Source organism: Protomyctophum bolini (assembly GCF_963924005.1).
Source record: "Protomyctophum bolini genome assembly, chromosome: 14".
NCBI classification, from domain to species: domain Eukaryota; kingdom Metazoa; phylum Chordata; class Actinopteri; order Myctophiformes; family Myctophidae; genus Protomyctophum; species Protomyctophum bolini.
The window spans coordinates 28297035-28310700 of NC_137875.1; the positions used below are offsets into that span (position 1 = coordinate 28297035).

The 13666-nt window shown below is 42.5% G+C and overlaps 1 long non-coding RNA gene across 1 annotated transcript; it reads left to right on the plus strand.

Annotated features, from left to right (window-relative positions):
* The first annotated feature begins 41 nt into the window (after positions 1 to 41).
* Positions 42 to 2457, plus strand: LOC308328579. The gene is made up of 2 exons (XR_013965310.1): positions 42 to 158; positions 267 to 2457. It is a non-coding gene; the product is annotated as an uncharacterized lncRNA (long non-coding RNA).
* Positions 2458 to 13666: the final 11209 nt, after the last annotated feature.

Genomic DNA, 13666 nt, shown 5'->3' on the forward strand with positions numbered 1-13666 from the left:
TTTCTGTTTACCAAAGAGTTGCGAGACAAGGAAACTCCTGTTACTGAATTGTCCTATTCCAGGGGTTTTCAACAGGTGGTCCGTGGACCACTGGTGGTCCGTGGAGGTATTGCATGTGGTCCCTGACCATGCAGTTAGTAATGTAGCAAAGTGAATTTGTATTTTCTTCAAACGGAACAGTGCACAGACGTTTAGTGCACTGTTCAAGTGCGTCAATGTTATCAGAATTACTGGGAAGTCTGAGGTTAAGAAATTCCACAGAAAAGTCAGTTAGAATCTCAAGTGTACCAGCTTGCCTGATTGAGTCATCTTTATTAGGAAATGTGCCCATATAATCATGTCATGTGCTATATCTTGCATGTATTTGCCATTTTTTACTATATTACTATTATTAAAATAGTTCAAATAGCCATAATGTATGGATTTAGATTTGCTAGTTGAACTATTTTAAAATATTTTTCAAGATAGTAAAATATGGGAAAAAAAAGTTTAGGGATAAAGGTTAAGGCACGCCCAAGATATAGGGCCACATGTGTCAGTACTGTATATCGGTTAAGTCTGTGGACCATCGTTTGAGAAACAGTATAAGACATGGGATGCATTCCATAACAAGTGTTACGAAAGCACTCATCTTAGCCCATATCCCATTACAACACAACAGTGGTTCCCAGGTTGATCCTTAGTCAAGGTGGTGGTCCCTGGTTCACAATCAGCTGAAAACCCCTGGTCTATTCTATAGCAATGAGTACTATCAGAATATAGAGCTATTTAACACTTATTCTATGACATATCACTTGCACTACCTTTTAAATATTTAACTTGAGCTGTCTATTAAGCCTGATTTATACTTTGCCGTTCACAACGTGTTGTGTGTTTGTAGATCTGCTATTTTCGACAAGCAAAACCGTTGTGAAGCACTACTGTTGTGCTGCAGGTTCTGTCAGCTTCCACTGTTCTGTTTGTCTGTAGGTCAACCAAAAACGCCATTATAAATTCTAGCCTCCTTACAACATGCTGTATGGTAGGCGACGAGCTAAAATGTTTACAAGTTGAAATGGTAATTTAAAGTACTTATTTAGTTCACTGCATATTATCATTACTTCAACCTCCACTTCACTTGAAATCCAACCTCTAATCCCCAGCATGTTTATCCAGACATTTCAGCTGGAAACAGTCAAGTGGAGGGCAATAGTGCCCTTGCACTGAATCTTTGGACAATGATTACAAGGGACACTTTGGTATTTCACGGGAGTGACAACAAATGGGATGATTTGAAGGTGCTCACATCTTTCACTCTGATGTATTCCACTCCCTTTTCATTGTGTGATTTTGAAAGCCCTTTTGCTGTGCATAAATGAGTGGTTTTCATTATTTAATCGGGGAGGAAATGTGATGGCATTGAAATATTATTCCTTTTGCTGGCAATTCTCCAACATGGTGGCATACCCCAAGTTGTAACCAATGGCAACCATTGTCCAGACATTACATGACATTTTCATTGTTATGCCTGATAGCCTGGGATTACAGCCTTCTCTTTCCCTTTTTGTAAAATTATGATTTCACTTCACTGTTTTGACAAGGAATGTACTATTTTCGAACATTTATCAGTGATGTTAAAGTGATACAGATACTGTCATATTCAACTTTTCAACTTCTACACAGTAGAATGTCATTTACAAATTAACACTATTGAGGCTTTTACTGTGCATACTCATTTGAGACCGAGCAACACAATGGCACAGTACTTCCAGGGCTTTCTCCTATTGACTTGACAAGAAAAATAATTTACTCAGTCAAGAGTCAATTCTGTCCAAAGGGTATAAGACTTTGAAAATTGTATGTCAGCACACTAAAACTTCAATTGAGACTAGACAGCAGTACGTTGACCATGTCATTTAGTAGGTGAATAATATTGCGATGCAATCCTAGAATGTTAAAGCTTTTTGTTTCGCATAAAAATAGCCAGATGAATATCATTCCTTTGCAACACAGAGACATATAAGGTCCTTAATTGCTGACTCAGAGAATGTTTAACTTAAAGTCCAAACCATACCAGTTGCAAGGAGTTGCAACTCCTTGTAACAAAACGGTTCTAAGGCCAAAAACTCCTTGCACCTGCCATTGGGGAATAATGGTTGCAAGGAGTTGCATGCTGAATAATTGGTGTGGTTTGGGCTTTAAACTAGCTGTTTGATCCACAAACCATGATCCCATATTTAGAACTATATATTTATAGTCATGTCATTCACCTTCATATCATACCTGGGTATTTCAGATGCCTGTTGTAATTTCTGTTGTAAGATTTTGGACATTCTCTGCACTAATGAAATGGTAGTGTGTATACCAAAAATGTGTATGTGTTTAAGATATTCTCAAACCTTGTCACGTGTGATTCCTTTTCTATAACTTTGAGTGTCTTTGATTATTTCAATAAAGTATATTTTGCTGTTTTTGTAAGTTATGTTTAATTGTTTTTCATGCTTCATGGTGGTGTGACATTTTGAAACGACTTGGAACCCCCTTGCTGCTCCCCACTGCTCCCCATTAATCACATCACATGGCCTTGAACTAATGGTTTTCAGCTCTGATCTTTAGGTCCCAGACCCAGAGTATACTGTTAGTTTTCTAATTGCTTTAAGTGGTTTGCAGTCTTGCAAACCACCGGTTGGACTACTTTAATGACAACCAGCTGTATACTGGATTATTGGGACAATAGTTGAGACAGAAAAGACTGGCCTTAATTGTTGCATACAAACATACTGCAATAACTGCATTGCTATGCAGTGGTCAGTGCAGTGGACAGTTTCCCAAATAGTGGGTCGGGACCCATTTGTGGGTTTATGTTTGGGAACCACTGCATCATGGTTGAACCACCTGGGTTTTGTTCAGTGTTGTTGTTGCACCAGAAGAGGGCAGCAGTGTACAGACTGCAGACAGGATCCTCACACTGTCACAGCTTGCACAGGGGATTCAAGTGAAAATCAACCATTCGAAGCGCTTGACACTGACAATCACTTAGGGAAAGTAAAGAACTGTACTTGATGGCAAATACGGAATAGATAATAATCAGCACCTTACACTCATGTGTGTGTGTGTGTGTACACACACTCACACACACACACACACACACACACACACACACGTCTAGCCAGGATGTTGGCAATCAACAGGCAACCTCTTTCAGGCTACCTCCTGAGGTTTGACCCTCTCTCACCAGAGTCATCACAGAACCACAGGGATGGTGGGATCTGGTTGCCATGACAACCTAGTAGTTCCCGGGGCACTAACGGGCATCTGTGGTTTAAACCCAGTGTGTGTGTGTGTGTGTGTGTGTGTGTGTGTGTGTGTGTGTGTTGTGTGTTGTCCATACATGTGCACTTTACATTACTCTATGTACATTATGTCTGAATGGCATGTGAGCTCATAAAGTTAGCCTCATAGCAAGTCGTTTTTTTTGGACAAATTGACATGTCTGCCTGACTCTACTCTCCTAACACTGCCGATTCATTGTGCCTTATTGCCTATATGTCCTCCATCCGAATGCTTATTGTTACATTCCAAAATCACTATCTGCTTAAGTCATTTTAATTAAACTTTTTGACTAATGCGTTCACATGGGCAGATGCAAAGACGCAAGTGTGGAGCAGCTACATACCGGTACGTACATCATTTTTGTCTTTGCATCGTCATGTCGCTGGCTTCCATTGATAATTAATGGTAGACTGTATCTTTGCGTCTGACCGTGTGAACGCACCATTAGGCAGATACTATTTTTAATGTAACAAGCATTCTGATAGGCTGAGAACATTGGCATTAAGGCAGGATGGATCAGCAGTGTTAGGAGAGTAATGTTAGGCAGATATAAAGACAGATAAACGTGAGTTAGGCAAAATTTGAGGGGCACAATCATGAGCAATCATGATCGTGTCAGAAAATGTGTTTTTGAAAGTCAATTCCTACTGACCGAGATGACTTCCGGTTAGTAAAAACAGAGAGATGTGTTTTGGTGAGCGGTGAGTCTTATCACTGCAGCGTGACGTCATGATGTAGTTTTCTGTGGTCACCTTATCACCTAAAACTGGAGTATGAATAGATACTGATTCTTCTTATTCCTTAAAACCTTAAAAATATGACTTGGGCAATTATGCTATGAGGCTAAAGATAATGACATTTGATGTCATGATCAGTACTCACTTTATCTTCATTTTCATTTGACTGTGCAGGGGAGGAGGAGATGGCTGTGGAGGTGTTCACACTGCACCGCAAACAGAGATTCTGTCTGAGTGCAGGTCTGGTTTATATAGAGTAGTAGGATTATAAAACCCTGGCATACGAGATACCAATCAATGCGTCATTATGACTTTTACAAGCTAGATAAATTGAGTTCACGTGCAAGATATCAAACTATCATATTCACGTTAAGTGCTTTAAGGAGAGCTTTCTCCTGGTAGGGATCATATTGTTCCTATCCCTCAATTTCTCTTTCTGTTTCTACCCTTTTTTGGAAATACTGTAGTGCTCCAGATTAGAAGGTGCTCCAGATGAGACCAGACCTGTGCCAAATGGTATTCCCAAGTAATAGTTCAGTTTCTTTTCATTCTACTGAAGTGCCAGGTGGGCATGGTTTACTGCTGGTCAATGTATGTGTGTGCCAGAGGCTTTAAACAATCAGGAAAGTAAAGGTCCCCTTAGGTTTACTCCACTGTGATTGACAATTTAGAGGAAGTGAAAGAAGGTTGAAAGAAACGCTGTGGCTCACTCACTAAAACACATGCATCATGCACATTGTGAGCTTGTCGATGAGCTAATTAGGAAAGTTACAATCCCCCCAAAAGCCAAAGCATTTGAAATCATAACACACATGTACAATGACCTAATCATAATGATAACCCTGCATCAAAAGACACGTCAGTCAGTTGGTAGCCTCGGAAACCACAGGCGTTAACCTTGACAGTTGACACTCAAAATGAGAAGTATTTGCATCAGAATTGGACAGATTGTGTAGTGTTTCGGGCAATGCAAAATGCTAAAAATATCTTAGTGAAACATCCTATTTTGTAAAAGTAATGGTGTTGGTTCCAATGTAGAGACTGAGTCACAGTGGTGGTACAGTCATTCTGTCCACTGACTGTACTCTTCCACTGAGCTTTCCAACAGCCTGCTCTTTTGTTTATTTTGCAGAAGATTGAACTTGCCACACGTTCCTGAAGTTTGGAATTTGTTTTGGGTCTGCTCAAATACTCTTTATCATAGAGATTTGGTAGACTTTGCCTCTCTCTCTGTCTGTGTCTCTGTCTCTGTCTCTCTCTCTCTTTCTCTTTCTCTCTCTGGTAATGGACATTCCATTACTGCATTAACTGATTGGCATGTTGCATTTCACCATGAGCTTTGTCAGGTGCTATATTATACTGTAGCTTTGTTTCTTCGACTCACTTTCTCTTGCCATTTTATTTGACTCCAGTTGGTGTTCTTCTCCCATGGCCTGCATGCAAGAAATGGCACCAAAATATTTTACATCAAATATTTACTTTTGGTTCACAAGGTGTGTGTGTGTGTGTGTGTGTGTGTGTGTGTGTGTGTGTGTGTGTGTGTGTGTATGTGCTCATGTGACGTCCATTTTTACATGTGAGAAGGAAATATGCAATTCAATTGTGTGCGAAGATCTGATGCACGCACACACACACACACACACACACACACACACACACACACACACCAACCAATGAGTGTATGTCTGTGTGTGTGTGTGTGTGTCTTTCCCTTTGCTAGCTACTGAGGCCAAGGGTCCGAATAGCATAGTGGACAAGAGCAAAGAGGTATGGTAACTTTATCTTAATCTGTTCATACTCTGCCCCTCGTCCAGGTGTGTGTGCTGTGCGCGTGTCATTCCATCCATGTTTCAACTCTGTGATAACCCAGACATCTTTGACAGCTAAACACCAGATGTTGTGGTTGATGAAGAGTCCAGGGAAGTGTCGGTATTGGAGATGGCCTGCACCTTTGACCGCAGCCTAGAGGAAGCCTTTATGACCAAGGTTATTAAATACCAACCACTTCTACATACCGTCTCAGAGCTGGGCTATAGGTGTAGTCTATTTGTTTTTATATTTGGCAGCCTAGGGTATATGCCACAGCCTGGCTGTTAAAGGATTCCAACAACTTGGGATGCCCAAAAAGGCTGGAAAAGTATTGTAATGTTTCTGCTTTGGCAGCCACCACATATGGCGGAGATGCTGCTACTTATACCCACAGATAGAGTACTGGGTCGGTTTCCGAGGCTAAGTACTGTACTGAGTGACATGCCTATTGTACCATGAAAACACGTGCCATGACTTTGTAAATGTAACCCTACTGCGCCTATATTATTCGTGTCCTTGTATGCATCGTGTGTGTGTGCACGCGCGTGTGTGTGTGTGTTTGTGCGCGCGCATGCATGCATGAATTTATTACTCCCAGGCAAACACGCCTACCTTCCCCCTTGACGGGCATCCATTAGACACCGTCCCTGACTTCATCTACCTTGGTAGCTCTGCACGACTGCACCATCCTGCACCATCGACGATGATGTCCAGGCTCGCATTGGCCTGGCCTCTGCTGCCTTGGACAGGCTGGGCTTTCTAGAACAGGATCCTCACCATCTCCACCAATAAGGCAGCTGTGTATAAGACTAGTAGTCTTCCTCTCCACGCTGCTCTATGGCTCGGGCACCCTACCAGAGGCACATACACACTCTAGAAGCCTTCCACATTCTCTGCCTCCTGGATCCTGGGTTTGCCTTGGGATGACAGGATGCCCTTACTGGCCTATATTATTGAAATGTATGCATCACACGACTCCTTGGTCAAAAACACCTGAGATGGGTCAGGCACGTGATTCGCATGCCAGCCCACCGTCTACCCCAACGAATACTCTATATGGCCAGCTTCTAGATGGTGAAAGGTCTGCTGGGGGCCAGAAAAAGCAGTAGAAGGACCACGTTAAAACCAGGGAAACACGCATCTTCAGAAGTTCACAGAGGAGAGGACAGCGGGTTTATTATCTCTGAATCTACTGCATCATCCATCCCCCTTCAATTTGGCCCCCTGGGACCTTTCTTCAAACAGGAATGCCTTAGTGTAAACTGTTAGATAAAGGCTACAAATCTGATAATTAAGTTGACCCGAACACGCTACATTTCCTGACAGTGTTTAAGCGATGCCACCATTTATAATTTCCTGTAAGGGTATCATTTTAGGGCACTGACTCACCCAGATGATATCATCAATGTGATGCCAGGCATACAGGAAGCTGTGACGATAGGCTGTGGTTACGTTGGCACAAATTGATGGAGGCAGTTTTTCACACACAAAAAAACGATCTCCCTCTCTCAAACCTACACAAACTGTATGGATACACACACGCGAACACACACACACACACACACACACACACACACACACACACACACACACACACACACACACACACACACACACACACACACACACACACACACACACACACGCACGCACAATCAATTTGATGAGGTATTCTTTAGACAGGCCTGAGCAGGGTCCCAGGAGGAGAGCTGGTCATCTATCATTGAGATTAAAGTAATCTCTCCGGATCTGAAGCAAAAGCTGCTGCTGCTGCTCATCACAAAACGCACGCACAGACGCACCTCTCTCTCTCTTTCTCTTTGTTTCTGGCTTTTTCTTTCAATGCTTTCTTGCTTGATTTAATTCACTCCCAAGCCCACTGACACTGAGGGAGCCAACCCAAAGAATAGCTAATAGGTGAATCGCACGCATCGCCTGCCCTACATGGACACTGCATGGCGTGACACTCAGACCCTGATGCTGGATAGGAGGCCACGATCCAGGCATCCCGAGCTGGTGTCGACAGTCGGTCAGAACACACACACACACACACACACACACACACACACACACACACACACACACACACACACACACACACACACACACACACACACACACACACACACACACACAAATGTACATTTGCGAACTCAAAGAGTTAAATTAACACATGGAGTTCTTTCTGCAGACTCCTGAATAATTCCACAGGTCCTATCTGCATAAATAATGGATGAAGGGGAGAGAGGATCAAGGCTCTTGCAGCTGTCTATGACTTTTGACACAGACGTTATTAGTAAATGTTAAGTTAGAGTGAAAATAGTTTTAATTTTGTGAATCTGTACAGTGGTAGAAAGCCATTGCAAACTTGCCAGTTTATAGTTGTTGTCATGTTTAAAGTCTAAAATTAAATCAATGATCCTTAAAAATAAAGAAAACACAACCTCACTATCTATAGTTTAATTTACATCCCATACTACTTGACCAGGGCCCTATGTTCGCTCTGTTTATTCTATCCCTCCACCATCTCCTCCATCTTGACCAGGGCCCTATGTTCGCTCTGTTTGTTCTATCCCTCCACCATCTCCTCCATCTTGACCAGGGCCCTATGTTCGCTCTGTTTGTTCTATCCCTCCACCATCTCCTCCATCTTGACCAGGGCCCTATGTTCTGTTTATTCTATCCCTCCACCATCTCCTCCATCTTGACCAGGGCCCTATGTTCGCTCTGTTTGTTCTATCCCTCCACCATCTCCTCCATCTTGACCAGGGCCCTATGTTCGGTCTGTTTGTTCTATCCCTCCACCATCTCCTCCATCTTGACCAGGGCCCTATGTTCGCTCTGTTTATTCTATCCCTCCACCATCTCCTCCATCTTGACCAGGGCCCTATGTTCGCTCTGTTTGTTCTATCCCTCCACCATCTCCTCCATCTTGACCAGGGCCCTATGTTCGCTCTGTTTATTCTATCCCTCCACCATCTCCTCCATCTTGACCAGGGCCCTATGTTCGCTCTGTTTATTCTATCCCTCCACCATCTCCTCCATCTTGACCAGGGCCCTATGTTCGGTCTGTTTATTCTATCCCTCCACCATCTCCTCCATCTTGACCAGGGCCCTATGTTCGCTCTGTTTATTCTATCCCTCCACCATCTCCTCCATCTTGACCAGGGCCCTATGTTCGCTCTGTTTATTCTATCCCTCCACCATCTCCTCCATCCAACTCCATCTCCTCCAGTTTATGATTTACATACAAGCTCACAACATGTTGTAAGTTTATAGATCGGCTATTTTATTATTATTATTATGTTTACTGGTATTATTTTGTACAAATGTTTGCCCCAGAATCGGAATGTTTGTGGTTAAATCAGGTTACTTCCCATGCACCTGGTGGATTGATAGCACTTTACTGGAATATGAAGCTCTCAACCAGGAGTATTGTGTTGTTGCAGGTGTTATGATGGATGAACTGCCTCCCTGTTTTAATGAATACAGCTTCTCCTCAGCTCTGCACTCGCAACCTCTACACACCCTTAACAAGAGGGCACGAGGGAATGTGGGAAAGGACAGCCTGTTAGTGAGTCCGCAGGGAAAGAAAGACAGATGAGAGAAATAGTGGGAGAGTAGAGGATGACTATGATAAGGCCCAGATTTAGCATTTTGCAAATGCTGCAAAATAAATTTAAGAAAGATGGATGAAAAGAGAGCAAGAGATGGAGAGATGTGAGCAGTAAAGGAGATGAAGAGCTTTAGAACGAGAGAGAGAGAGAGAGAGAGAGAGAGAGAGAGAGAGAAGAAGAAGAAGAAGAGCGCAAGGGGAGGAAAAAATAGAACAAGATGGGGGGGGGGGGGGTGTGTGGTAGGAAATGGGTCTAAGTATGTGCAGATAAAAGAGACGTGTGTGTGTGTGTGTGTGTGTGTGTGTGTGTGTGTGTGTGTGTGTGTGTGTGTGTGTGTGTGTGTGTGTGTGTGTGTGTGTGTGTGTGTGTGTGTGTGTGTGTGTGTGTGTGTGTGTGTGTGTGTGTGTGTGTGTGTGTGTGTGTGTGTGTGTGTGTGTGTGGATATAGCATTACCCCAACAGCCGAGAGGAAATTAATATCAAAATGCAAAAGATTGCCATTCAGACTGGGTACACGGTGGATTCACGGTGCACCAGGACACACTCAAGGACACTCACTCGCTCATGTTACCATTCTGGGAATACAGAAGAAGAACATGTATCCTGTGTACTTACTTATACTTATAATTCAATTTAATTCAACTTTTTCAGTTAATACACAATATAGAATAGCTGCTTGGCATGAGCTGCTCAAGTTTGTTCAGCAGTTCTGCTGTTTGAAGCATTTATGTGGTGTGTGTCAACAAGATGAACAACACTGGTTAACGGCACAGAATAAAAGCCAACAGCATTGAGTACAGGGCAACCTCTCTCTCTCTCTGTCTCTCTTTCTCTCTGTCTCTCTCTCACTCTCACTCTCTCTCTCTCTCTCTCTCTCTCTCTCTCTCTCACACACACACACACACACACACACACACACACTCACACACACACACACACACACACACACACACACACACACACACACACACACACACACACACACACACACACACACACACACACACACACACACACACACACACACACACGACTGAGAAGAGATAGGGGATGCTCTGTCATAGCTTTTATTTAGCTTCATTTTGGTCTGGAGAGACCTGCATACTGAGAGAGAGAGAGAGAGAGAGAGAGAGAGAGAGAGAGAGAGAGAGAGAGAGAGAGAGAGAGAGCGAGCCCTGGAGCCATTCAGTGGGCTATACTCTAAAGAATCTTGTGTCTTGCGTCAGACCTAGCTATCATCTGGCCCACATGGAATCTGGGGACACAGCACTCGATGTCTGTGGTGTTTTTGATCAGTAAAATAAAAATGTGCAAAATGTGCAAATTTCACTTTTGTCTTTTGAATTACCTTTGTCTTCTTCTAAAGTGTACTAGCAGCATTTATTGAGGTATAAATTGGATGAGAGTTTCTGACACAGTGTGGCAGTGTGATCACAGAGGAGACTGTCAGACTTGATGCACAACAATGGGTTATCAAAGTTCAACAAAGCCCCTTTTTAGATTGCCAGACCATATCAAATTGATGTAGTGGAGTAGAAATAATAGACAATTTGAACTACAAATTCTTCAAAACTGTACTTAAGTAGGCTACTGTACTTGAGTACTTTCCACCACTGCAATGTATAAATGTAAATGTACTGTAGTGAAGTTAAAAGTAGATTACCAGCTCAAAAATATGCTCCTCTATTATTTCTTATTTGTGTGATAATTTGGTTGACTTTGTTTGAGTTGTCTCGTCTATCTATGTTGCTGTAAGCTGTAAGCTGTTATATTATGTTACATCTGTCATGAACTGTGAACTTTTATTGTGTAGTTGTTCCTAGTGTTTCGTCTGTCTGTAATATTTGCTACCTGCCTTGTCCATAGAGGCCTTGTCTAACCTTGTGATTAGTCTTTGTATTTCACCTGTGTCCTGTTTAGTGTCAGCCTATTGTGTGTTGATTGTAGTTATGTTGCACCTGTGTCTAGTCTATTTAAACCTCCCTGTGGTCAGTGTTCCCTTGTCAGGCAGTTTATAGTTTTTTGTCACAGTGAGTGTTCTGCCCTGGTAGGTCGTGTCCAGTTGTCAATAAATCATCATAATGATAACTGTATCTGCCTGCCTGCTTGTTCTGCTTCTGCATTCGTCCAACACGTCTCACTGTGACAACATCAGGCGTGGGCAATTTTGAGATGGAGAGGGCCACTATATTTCCACACTCACTCCAGAGGGCCAAATTGAAATCCTGAATTATTTTTTTGCCATGATTCCCAAAAAGAAAATGCTCCTGTAAACCTGTAAAGGTCAAATTTAAATTAACTCTCCTTTCATGCTGTAGGTGTGTTCTCGTAACTCCTACCATCTGTCCTTTAGCTTTGGTAATCCAGGTTGAGGAATGAGGGGGTCAATCACACCATGACCCATGGTGAGCTATCGTCTGCTTCAAATTAACTTCAATTTAATTTACACTTGTATCGCACCATTTGTGGTTGTGTTAATAAACAGGGCATGCGTCCGAATCGATCATAATACCTTATGAAAATTGCTACTTGGATGTATTTACGTATAAAGATGTAGCTCACGTAAAGTGAGCAAGTCATTTTTTCGTGTGAATAAAATGTGTGACATAAGACACAATTGTATCCATAGGCTTACATTCCAGATTGCAGCTTTAACCAATCAAGCAGGAACATAACAGAGGCTGCACCTCAGCCCTCATGTTCAGAACTGTAAGTACAGTAAGTCAATCTCTTTGCAGTTGCACAAACATTGATGATTTGGAGACCTGATCCAATCCAGAAGGATTTACAGTAAGAGCTCCAGCAGACCCACCGCTGAGTTGAACTCTTCCAGAAGAAAGCAGAGGGGTGCAGGGATCGGTTCTGTTTTAGCTGCCATGACCCCTACCCCTGCTTTGGATCATTCTGTGTTATTACACCTGCAACCAATGAGCCATCCAGTGAGATCTGCCTCACACTATAAGAATATTGGTTTCTCTTCCACCCTCGTTCTCTCTCTCTCTCTATTATCTCCTATGTACACTCACTTCTTATGTCCTTTTTTATTATGTGTTTCTGATGTTTATTATTACATTTTATGATTTTATTACATTCCAAGCAATTCGCTGACCTCAGATGATACCTTATCCCCACCCCAGGAGTACTTGGACCCCACCTTTTTTTTCTTTGTGACCAAGTTTCTTTGCCAAAGGTAGACAATCTACAAGCTGTTGTTAGCAGAGTGAGTATTTTCCTATTATGACAATTCCATATCTTTCCATGGACTTGATCAACAATATTGTTTAATACTGTAGTCACACCTGAGACCTGAATTAATCATTCTTTCTCCCTTGCGTGTGCACACTATCCATTATTTACAATAGGGGTGTCCAAATGTTTTTCTAAGGGGGGCATATTTGAAAATAAGAAAACACCTATAGGGCTGACTGCAATCTTGCGAATGAGACAACACAGGGAACAATTGCTCAGGTTAATCTAAAAACACTCAGAAACTTCAATGTATGATTGAACCCCAAGCCGGACTTTGGTCTGACCCACAGACATTTTTCTTTCTCTTTTGCTTCTTCTACCTTTCCTTTGATATATTTAGACAGGCTAGATGAAAAACAATAATAAACTCCAAGAGCACATCGATTATGCCCTCGTCATGTCATTTTCTTCCACAAACCCTTCTTCCCCTGCCAATCTCAATGTAGTAGCAGGCAGGAGGCCAGTGTTTCACAAAGGTCAGCAAGTCTTCACAAATCCTGCCGATTGTGGTGTGGGCTTATTTTGCAGGATACCTTTGAGTGAGTGATGGGAGTCTGAGTCAGCCAGGGGGGTACACAAGGTCGACATTCAGCGGCCCTGCTCAATATCAACTTCTAATGTAATGAGATAGTCACCGGCCCCAGGCTACTGTATGGAACTATCCCATTGAGATTCTATTGTAACTATTCCATTGTTACAATGGGAGTCAACACAAGTGTCACCACTCTCTTACTAGATTACTCTGGCTGCACCGACAATTTGTCCGTCCCGCAGGGAGTTCCGTATTTACATTTTTTCCCTCTGAATCACTAGCTTATTTCTGTCTCTGCCGAACAGAACACTAGAAATGTTTATAGGATATGCTCTTCTTATCTCTTTGAAGACGTGAGAGAAAATGTAAGTAATCTCCCTGCCTCTCAAGCTTGCCTGGAAGGGCAGCATT